We start from the raw sequence: 11,305 nt of genomic DNA on the forward strand, positions 1-11,305 counted from the left end.
CTTAAAAAATTGCAAATAGAACTACCTTATGACCCAGCAATCCCACTGCTGGGCATACACACTGAGGAAACCAGAATTGAAAGAGACACATGTACCCCAATGTTCATCGCAGCACTGTTTATAATAGCCAGGACATGGAAACAACCTAGATGTCCATCAGCAGATGAATGGATAAGAAAGCTGTGGTACATATACACAATGGAGTATTACTCAGCCGTTAAAAAGAATTCATTTGAATCAGTTCTGATGAGATGGATGAAACTGGAGCCGATTATACAGAGTGAAGTAAGCCAGAAAGAAAAACACCAATACAGTATACTAACACATATATATGGAATTTAGGAAGATGGCAATGACGACCCTGTATGCAAGACAGGGAAAGAGACACAGATGTGTATAACGGACTTTTGGACTCAGAGGGAGAGGGAGAGGGTGGGATGATTTGGGAGAATGACATTCTAACATGTATACTATCATGTGAATTGAATCGCCAGTCTATGTCTGATGCAGGATGCAGCATGCTTGGGGCTGGTGCATGGGGATGACCCAGAAAGATGTTATGGGGAGGGAGGTGGGAGGGGGTTCATGTTTGGGAACGCATGTAAGAATTAAAGATTTTAAAATTTAAAAAATAAAAAACTAAAAAAAAAAATAAAAAAAAATCAGGTTAGAAAAGAAAAAAAAAAAGAGATCTGCAAAAGAAAATGGATAAATCTGTTGATTACAAAGAGAATACCACTTGATATGACTTTGTTTGTGCTGTGGTACCAAAAGTGTGCCTGCCAGAAATTGTACCTTATGTTGATATTTATGTCAATGTCTTATTTCTCCAATGACTGTAGTGGTCTGAAGGATAAGGGGTTGACCTTATCCAAATATATTTTATAATCTCCCACCCTCAGCAACAGACTGATGCAAGTACCAAGTTGTACACTATAAATATTTAATAAATACTGTAAGATGTGAATGAAAGAAAAATAGGTAGAGGGTAGAGAGTTTTTTTTTTTTTTTAAAGAAAACAATCTGAAAAAAATTACTTGCTGTTGTTACTAAGAACTACATAATGAGTTCTTTAGAACTGATTCAAGAATCTTCCTTACTCACCCTGCTCCACCCTCTACATCACTACAGAAATAAAATCACTTTGTGTTTATTCCTTTAAAAGTCAAGTAAAACATAACAGAGGGAAAGGCTGGCAGGTTAGTTCATGCTGTGTTTTCTCTTTAAAAATTTAATCTTCTCTCTCCAGAAAACTCTACAGATGCTTTCTTTTCTAGATTAGTAACTACTGCTCTGATAGAGGCAAGTAAGAGGGTCCATGGGGAAGTGGGATCCACTGGGGAATAAAGAAATTTGGAAAAGACTTGGCTTGGGTTTTGTCTGGAGGGGAAAGAAAAGAGGGCCATCGACCCAGACGATCTTGTCTGAAAGCTGCCATCTAGTGTTCATTTCTGAGAATACATCCTGAGGTACTAATTCTGTGGTTCTCTATCTCAAGGAATGTTTTTACTGATATTTTATTATTATGCACCAGATTTTAAGATGATTTGGTTACCAAAAGAAACACAATATGAAAAGAATTATGTTTTTTATCTGTTTAATTGTATACATATAATACTGCCAAACCAAGACTTTGAATAAATATTTCTAAAACAAATGATCCCAAACTGAACTGAGGTAATAGCAGTTAAAAAATAAAAATAATATGCAGGTTATCTTTTCCATCCTATTGTTAGTAAAAGTTACCAGTAGTTTTTATTGCAGAGAGTACAAGGAGAAAATAGCCATTTATTGTGTATCACCAATGTGCCCAATTCTACAAATATTATCTTACATACGTCTTAAAACAGTCCTTTTAGTTAAGTATATTCCCCCTCTCCTTTATCTAGGTATAATTAACAATTAAAACTTGAGTTAAGTCAAATTGCCAACATCTGCTGGATCATCGAAAAAGCAAGAGCATTCCAGAAAAACATCTATTTCTGCTTTATTGATTATGCCAAAGCCTTTGACTGTGTGGATCACAATAAACTGTGGAAAATTCTTCAAGAGATTGGACTACCAGACCACCTGACCTGCCTCTTGAGAAACCTATATGCAGGTCAGGAAGCAACAGTTAGAACTGGACTTGGAACAACAGACTGGTTCCAAATAGGAAAAGGAGTACATTGAGGCTGTATATTGTCACCCTGCTTATTTAACTTACATGCAGAGTACATCATGAGAAACAATGGGCTGGATGAAGCACAAGCTAGAATCAAGATTGCCGGGAGAAATATCAATTAACCTCAGATATGCAGATAACACCACCCTTATGGCAGAAAGTGAAGAAGAACTAAAGGGCCTCTTGATGAAAGTGAAAGAAGAGTGAAAAAGTTGGCTTAAAGCTCAACATTCATAAAACTAAGATCATGGCATCTGGTCCCATCACTTCATGGCAAATAGATGGGGAAACAGTGGAAACAGTGAGAGACTTTATTTTGGGGGGCTCCAAAATCACTGCAGATGGTGATTGCAGCCATGAAATTAAAAGATGCTTACTCCTTGGAAGAAAAGTTATGACCAACCTAGACAGCATATTAAAAAGCAGAGACATTACTTTGCCAACAAAGACATTACTTTGTCTAGTCAAGGCTATGGTTTTTCCGGTAGTCATGTATGGATGAGAGAGTTGGACTGTGAAGAAAGCTGAGCACCGAAGAATTGATGCTTTTGAACTGTGGTGTTGGAGAAGACTCTTGAGAGTCCCTTGGACTGCAAGGAGATCCAACCAGTCCATCCTAAAGGAGATCAGTCCTGGGTGTTCATTGGAAGGACTGATGTTGAAGCTGAAACTCCAATACTTTGGCCACCTGATGCGAAGAGCTGACTCATTTGAAAAGACCCTGATTCTGGGAAAGATTGAAGGCTTGAGGAGAAGGGGATGACAGAGGATGAGATGGTTGGATGGTATCACCAACTCAATGGACATGAGTTTGGGTAAACTCGGAGTTGGTGATGGACGGGGAGGCCTGGCATGCTGCGGTTCATGGGGTTGCATAGAGTTGGACACGACTGAGTGATTGAACTGAACACTATTTTACAGATGTAAAGTTGAGATGAAGTAACTGGCTTTTATAATAGAGCAAGTTGGATAAAGAGTTCACATCTGTCATACTCTCAGTTTATGCACTTTCATCTAAACGACAGTGCCTAGGAAACTTTTTGAACAGGGGAGGGTTTGCACCCCCTCTTTACTGTTTTGTAAGCTGTTAGAAGGCCTAGAAGGCCCAAACAACTTCGTTTGGAAATCACTGCCTTAAAAGGACCCTCCAAACCTATTGCTCTGCAGGACCATTTCCTTAAAGCAAATTGTAGTTTTTAAAATTTCTTTTTTTGATTGGAAAGAAATGGATTTATTTAGAGAGAAACACACTCCACAGACAGGATCATCTCAGAAGATAAGAGGCCAAACTGTACTCTTGAGATCTGAACCAAAATATTAAAAATTCTAAGTTAAAAACACTAGAGTAGTTTTATTCTTGAGTTTTACTACAGCAAATATTTAAAATATATGATATATTTTAGTTATAATCTAATTGTAATACATTTCAACTAAAACTAAACAGGGTTTACATTCAGTTCAGTCTATCACTCAGTCCTGTCCAACTCTTTGTGACCCCATGGCCAGGCTTCCTTGTCCATCACCAATTCCCAGAGCTTATTCACACTCATGTCCATCGAGTCGGTAATGCCATTCAACCATCTCATCCTCTGTCATCCCCTTCTCCTCCCACCTTCAGTCTTTCCCAGCATCAGTCTTTTTAAATGAGTGAGTTTTTCGAATCAAGAGGCCAAAGTATTGGAGCTTCAGCTTCAGCATCACTCCTTCCAATGAATATTCAGGACTGATTTCCTTTAGGATGGACTGGTTGGATCTCCTTTCAGTCCAAGGGTCTCTCACATCTACATTATGTTCATTTACATATATAACATTTACATTATGTTTATTTAAACTTTTAGCTATGCTTTATTACATCAGGAATTCAAATTCTTATATGGATTCAATAAAATAAGCTAAGCCCCCAAATATCCCAGTTTTGTGTCTAAATAGTATTCATCACAATAGAAAAACATGCATACAATTAATTTCTTAAAGAAAAATATTAAATTTCCTTGGTTCACTATGTAATATATTTAATTACCTCTTTAAGTTGGACAAGTATTTTAATGCAAAATTCCCTAGTTTAGAATAAATATTTTAGAACACCAATATGATTCATTAATGAATCATTTATCAAAGAAAGAACTATTGATTTGACACCTGTCTGTCGAGTTCCTGAGCTTTTGTTCTTAGCCAAGATTTTTTTTTTAACTCCTAAGAACAATTCAATAAAGTCTATAATAATTTTATGCTATCCAGGCAAACTAGTGTTGCAAATAACCCTAAATTTTATGGAATTCAACATAATAAAGTTTGTGGTGCGGGTGCGCAGGCTTCTCATTGTGGTGGCTTCTCTTGTTGCAGAGCATGGGTTCCAGGGTGTGTGGACTTCAGCAGTTGTGTCTCATGGACTTTAGAGCACAGGCTCAGTAGTTAGGGCGCATGGGCTTCGTTGCCCTGTAGCATGTATGATCTTACCAGGCCAGGGAAGAAAGTCATGTCCTCTGCATTGGCAGGCAGATTCTTATCCACTGGACCACCAGGGAAGCCCAGGCACATTAAGATCTTTAAATCCCAACTTTTCCCCCTTTAGCAGTCTGGCTTCAGGTGCCAACGTCTTACCCATTTCTTGCCTGTGATTTGTTCTTATCAATCCAGAGTTAGGTTTCTTTTTTAACTCCTAAGATGTACTTTTATAAAGTTGACTTTAAAAATAATTTAATTTATAGAATGCTCAACATCAGACACAGTTATTCACACTGTCAGGTTGTCTTCTGGCTAATACTCCACGAATACATTCAGGCAAAATATTCAGGAATAAATTCTTCACATTTCGTACATTTTTATTAATTGAAACTTCATGAGGGCACTTTTGAAAATATGTGCAAGTGTATATATATGCACACATAGAGAGAGACATATAGACATAAAGATATAGATGTATCTGTATATAAGTGTTTTAATTGATTGACAAATGGGCAGTTGTTCTTGAGACCTTAAATACACACACATATGTATTTATTTTTTCACACATTTATTTGTAATTTAGCAAGCTGTAATACATTTATAGCATTCTGCAATCTTTTCTTTGAGGGGAAAATTTTATTCTCTCGTGTTAAAACAGATGTGCTTTCAGTTACACATATTTAAATGTTAATATTTATTCACTGCCTCCAGCTAGACTAGGATTCTTTATTTCAGATACTGTGCTCCCTAACCTTTGGTTTAGGCTTCTTTTGAATAATGTGAAATTACACTATTATAAGCTTTCCAGGTGTCACTAATTGGTAAAGAACTTGCCTGTCAATGCAGGAGACATAAGAGACTCGGGTTCAATCCCCTGGGTCAGGAAAATCCCTTGGAGGAGGGTGTGGCAACCCACTCCAGTGTTCTTGCCTGGAGAATTCCATGGAGAAAGGAGCCTGGTGGGCTACAGTCAATAGGGTCGCAGAGTTGGACACGACAAAGCGATTTAACATGCAGGCACACGCACACTATTATAATATATTTACAATTATTGAAAAGTTAGAAAGAAGTTAAATTCATTAAACCACGTGTGGGGAGCAGTCTTGGGTTCATTTAACATGAAGATATGTCTTTCTTCGGAGCACAGATCTTTTGGGGAGTAGCTGATTACTCTAAATATGTCCTTCTTATGGTGTGCCCTCTTAAAGGCTATAGGCTTTTGATGATAATATATCAAGTACTTAGTCATAATTGGTAGAAGATTCCTGCCATCAAATAGTTCCTGGCATTCCCAGAGGAAGGAAATGTACAGTCTTGTGAGTCCGTACAGGGTGACTTTAAACTAACAGCAGCATAAGGGTTTCCTTTTTTCCCCAATGGCCACGTCTTTACCATGGTCACATTCGTACTCCATGGTCTGTTGGAAAGATGTGGCCTGCTTGGGGCTTTCATAGGTACCCAGCAAGGCAGTATTTATTCTTTGACCTGGGCAAGAGGACCCTGCACTATAGAGGTCACCACATAATCACAAACATGCTAAATTGCTAAGGCCTACAGTGTTCTAGCCTGGAGAATCCCAGGGACGGGGGAGCCTGGTGGGCTGCCGTCTATGGGGTTGCACAGAGTTGGACACGACTGAGGCGACTTAGCAGCAGCAGCAGCAGCATAGAGGAGGGAAGATTTTTCTTTTCCTTCTAGTCATCTGAGGTTCTCTTGCTGGGGCCCTGTAACTTAGACGAGACAGACTAAGAAGAGAAAAATAGTTTAGTAACGTGTATCGTGCATACTCAAAGAAATGGTTAAAACTCAGTCTATATAATGTCTTAACCAAAGAACAATAAATTTTAGGTAAATGACAAAGGAAAAGATTTTTAATTTCCAGGACAACAGATTGTGGGAAGGCTAATGGAAGGTAAAATGTGTTTATGGAGATTCCTCTGGTGCCATCTCTGAAGCTGAAAAGCATCTAGAGTTGTCTCCAGTAATTAGCTTTTGCCCTTCCTGGTAGAGAGAAGAGGGGCGACACGTTAATGAATTTATGTCCTGCTTTTAGGTACATAGGAGGACAGAAGAAAACCTTCCTTATATCTGCTTCTTCTAAGTTGTCTTAGGCGAAAAGCAGTCCTGATGCCAAAGTGACATATTTTAGGATAGTACATTCTGCTACCTTTCAGGCCCCAGGAGATAACAACCCAGCATATCTCTAGCTGTTTGTCCTCAAAAGAAAATACAACTGTGTCCAAATGCTATGAAGGCTCCTTGGTTGTATATGACCAACATCGGAGATGGATATTGCTTCAGAGAATGGAAAGGCTTTGAGTAGAAGAAGCACTTAAGTAGGAGCATGTAACAAATTACTTTGTCAAATCCTTTCAGATATCATGAATGCAAGGGATTCTTACAAAGCACAGCTACCTAACAGTGTGGAGCACTGATTTCTTGCTTCTCTTCCTGTTTCAATGAGTGGTTCCAGAATTACTCATGATTTAGCTTATTAGTACACTATTCGAAACTGCTGTGGCTGAGAAACTCTTAGGAGTATCAAACAATTCATATTCTCTTTAAAGTCTTATATATGAATGTCAAGACCTAATATTCATGAAATATGCTAATGACTAAAATTGGCAACTGGATGGACTATGAACACTAAAATCATGTTAGTTTTATTTCCAGAACAATATTTAGTAAGATTTAATTACATTTTCCAAAAATTCTAAAGTCTAAAATCAAAAGTCTAAATAATTTAGACTTAAAGTCTTTATAATCTTTATATTCTTTAATTATAACGTATTTTTCCTTTTGATTTTGGAAGATAATTATGAAACTTAGGAGGAAAAATAACTTTTCAAAAGTGCATGACAATAATTTTAAAAGTTTATATAATAATTTAATTTACTCGGGGAAAATATATTACAATCTATACACCTTAGTATGCAATTATTACATTTTATATTTTTAATCATTTAGATCAGGGGTTGGCCTAAATGATTAAAATGTTAAGGAATAGACAATAAATAGTATTTTAAACTTTGTGGGTCAGTCTCTAGGACAACTGCTCAACTCTGCTGTTAGAGTTCAAAAGCAACTAAAAACAATACATAAATAAATGGACATAGCTGTACTGCAATAAAACTTTATATTCAAAGAGTAGTAAACCAGATTTGGCCCATGGCTGTTATTTGCTGACCCCTGATTTATATGATTACTGTCAACAAGACCTAAGTAATAGCAAAGTATTAATTATAAATACATAGTAATTTGCTTAAGTTAGGGCAAGAAAAATAGTGTTATGGAATAAAAAAATTTATGAATTATGTGTCAGTTGTATGACCCCCTCCAGATATCAGAGGTCCATCAATAGAATACTTAAACAGGTGCAATATTAAAGAAAGTCAGCAAAAAAAGACTGAGAAGGAGTAGGAAGTGAAATAGGAGAAAACCAAGAGAATGAGTGTCCTGGAGGTCAAGAAAGCATGTCAGGAAGAAGAAATTGATTTTTTGGATTGATGGAGGGAAAACCCCAGTGAAATGGCTTTGAGGGATCTTGGAAGATGAGTCATTTAGTCAGTGATTGTAGATAATTTATCCATGCTAGCCTCATTATGTTTCACTCATGTTGCTTTGCCTCCTGAGTTAGAAGCCTGATATTGTACACTGTCTTAGGAATATACCCAATTGTGTGCTAGTCTAGGGCAAATTCAAAAGTTTTGTGTATAAACAATGGTTTTGTCTTAACAGCCATCAATATCATGTTCCTTTATCCTCACTGTACCCTTCAAAACAAAGAAGACATCTGGGACTAGAACCACAGAGGTTTTCAAACAAGCTGAGTTTTGTAGCATTGAAATTGAGTCTTTTCACCAATCAAAGTATAGCATAGCATAGTTTGAAATAGGAAATAGCAATTAAGACTTTGCCCAAGTCCATTGACCAGCATTTAGATTGGGCTAATCCTTCTCAGTTGGAAACACTATAGAAGAACGTCCCACTGGGACTGGCAATGCGATCCTTTCAGGCAGTTAAGAAAATTCAATTTTCCTTTGCTGAACGTTTGCACATCGTACCACCTGCCTCTGGCAGCACAGAAGACCTAAACTTGACACCTTGGAGGATGTTGTAAGTGCAGAAACAGGCTGACTTTGATACAGTGAATGGAACAAGGAGGCACCTGCACTTCCAAATTTCTCAATTTCAGCCCAAGATGGGCTTGGTCCAAGTGTTCCTGTAAAAGTTCCTGTTCAGGTTTCCCATCTGAAGGTTCACACCTATATAGACAGAACATGCTCCACACAGGTGCCTCCAAAACACACCACTTGTGCACCCTGAAGCTCAGGACTCAAGTCTTTGCTTAAGGGGCCTAGGCAAGTATGTTTGGGCTTTCCTGGTGACTTCGATGGTAAAGAGTCTTCCTGCAATGCAGGAGAAGAGGGTTCGATCCCTAGGTCGGTAAGATCCCCTGAGAAGGGAATGGCATCCCACTCCAGTATTCTCGCCTGGAAAATTCCATGGACATAGGAGCCTGGCTGGATAGTCCATGGGTTTGCAAAGAATCGGACATGACTGAGTGACTCACACAACAGGACCTTCCCATTTCACAGAGGCTGTAGGATTTTTGAGCTTAGTTAAGGGTGTCTCTTTGCACAGTGCAACCTCTCAGATCCAGTTGAGCACAGAGGCCATGCCTCTGATGTTTGCTTCAGAGGGCCTGTGGGTGGGCGCAGAAACCTATTTCTGAGTGGGCACCCTGACTCTGGAGAGCTCTCTCTAAAAGCATCTCTCAGGTAACTGGGCATTGGTTCCTCCTTCCTGTGAATAGCTCCCCTTTCTGTGAGGATTGAGTCAGCCCTGCTCCAAAGGTATAAGAAAAACTTAGGCTGTGGATTTAGTCCCTGTGCTGTGCAGAGCGGGCTCGGAAGAACCTGAGTCATGCAGGCAGTCCGTTGACCCAGGTCACTCGCTAGGGCCGGGCTTACTGGTGCTTGCTTTCCTCGGTGGATGCACAATCACAGGAGGCTGTAGGCAGTTCTCTGGAGGTCAGAAGTTGATGGCCCTGCCCAGTGGAGCATTGGGTATGGAGGTCTTTCAGTGCCAGACTCAGTCCTGTCCCTCGCCCATTCTATCCTTTTTCTGAAACCACCGTCTCTGGAGTTAGTTCCCCCAGAATATTCTCCAGACCCTGTGACCAGTTTTTTCATTTTCCCCTCCTGTGGCCAATAATCTCTACAGTGTCTATAGCCAAAATATCTCACTACCAGGAGGACCTTCACCACCAAGTGGTCATTGAGAACTCTTCTTCATTTGTGGAAATCCACCGACCTTTTTTCCACTTCTCTTTTCTAGTAGGCTCTCTATCAGGCTTAAGACAGTGCAGGCCTCCCACCTGTAAAAAACGGGTCATCCATATGACCCTTGAGACAATACACATTGAACTGACCCCCGTGTTTTTTAGCCCTTTAACCCTTCAGTTTAGCTTGTCCTTTCCTCATGGTCCTTGATTACCAATGCATCTTAGGGCCAGAATTAATTCACCTTCATATTTAAAAGGTGAAGTTTGGTTGGCATTCTTTCCTCAGGCTGCCTTGTTAAAACATGTTTCAAAATCAGGTGTAACTTCTCCTGTGGTATTTAGGTTTAACAATTTTATCAAATAATATTTTTCTCTTTGAGCTGCCCTGGCATCATGCACTTCTGAACAAACAATTCATATCTGATGCTTAGAGCAAAGGAATAGGCTTGCATTAGCTACAGTGTAAGACTACCTCAAAGCCTGTCCTTTTTGAATGTTCCTCCTTGGACTTCAGTTGCTGCTATGAGGAAGTCCAAATAAACCCAGACAGGGAGAACTGAGGCTTTTGGCCAGCAGCCCAAGCTGAGCTTCCAGCTGGCATCTACCAACAGCTGTCAGCCTTGAGATGGAGGTCTGTTGGGCTTTCTTTCTTCTACACTTCTGAGAATGGAGTTATTTTCAAGGTATAGTCTGTGAGTGAGGTTTGGGAAAAACATATTTGTTGATATGTTGCAGTGGGATGAGAATGAATGGCAAGCATGAGTTGGCAGAAAGGGTAGAAAGACAATGGGATACCCATGATGTAGGCTTCAGACAGTGAGAGGGGTAGGTGTTCCAAGACTTGTGGGGAACAGAGACCCATTATGATAATGTGACAATAAGCACAAATATTGAACTGAGAAGTACTGGAAGGAATAAAGAGCAGGTGACTAAAGTGCAGACTAGAGATGTTTTGTGTCAGAAAAATGAATGCTATCACTTGTAGGTGATTGGTTTAGAAAGATATGCGTCATCTAGATACTGTAATTGTATCTTGCCATCATACAAGACAGCAAATAAAAGAATGGTAAACAACACTATTAAATTAAAAACAGAGGCTGGAATTCCCTGGTGGTCAAGTGGTTAGGACTCTGCACTTTCATTGCCGAGGGCCCAGTTCAGTCCCTAGCCAGGGAACTAAGATTCTGCATGCCTCGAGGTGCAGCCAAAACAAAAACAAACAAATGAACTCTTTTATATTAAAAAGTGTGCTTTTCAAAAGTTTACATCATTCACCAAACAGATTCATTCACTCATAGGTAATTTTAATAATTCTAAATTTCCAGTATACGGTTTTTAATATATATATAATTTTATTTATTTATTTATTCTTGCCTGTGCTAGGTCTTCCTTACTGCTTGCAGACTTTT

This window comes from Ovis aries, chromosome 2, assembly GCF_016772045.2.
Source record: "Ovis aries strain OAR_USU_Benz2616 breed Rambouillet chromosome 2, ARS-UI_Ramb_v3.0, whole genome shotgun sequence".
Lineage (NCBI taxonomy): Eukaryota > Metazoa > Chordata > Mammalia > Artiodactyla > Bovidae > Ovis > Ovis aries.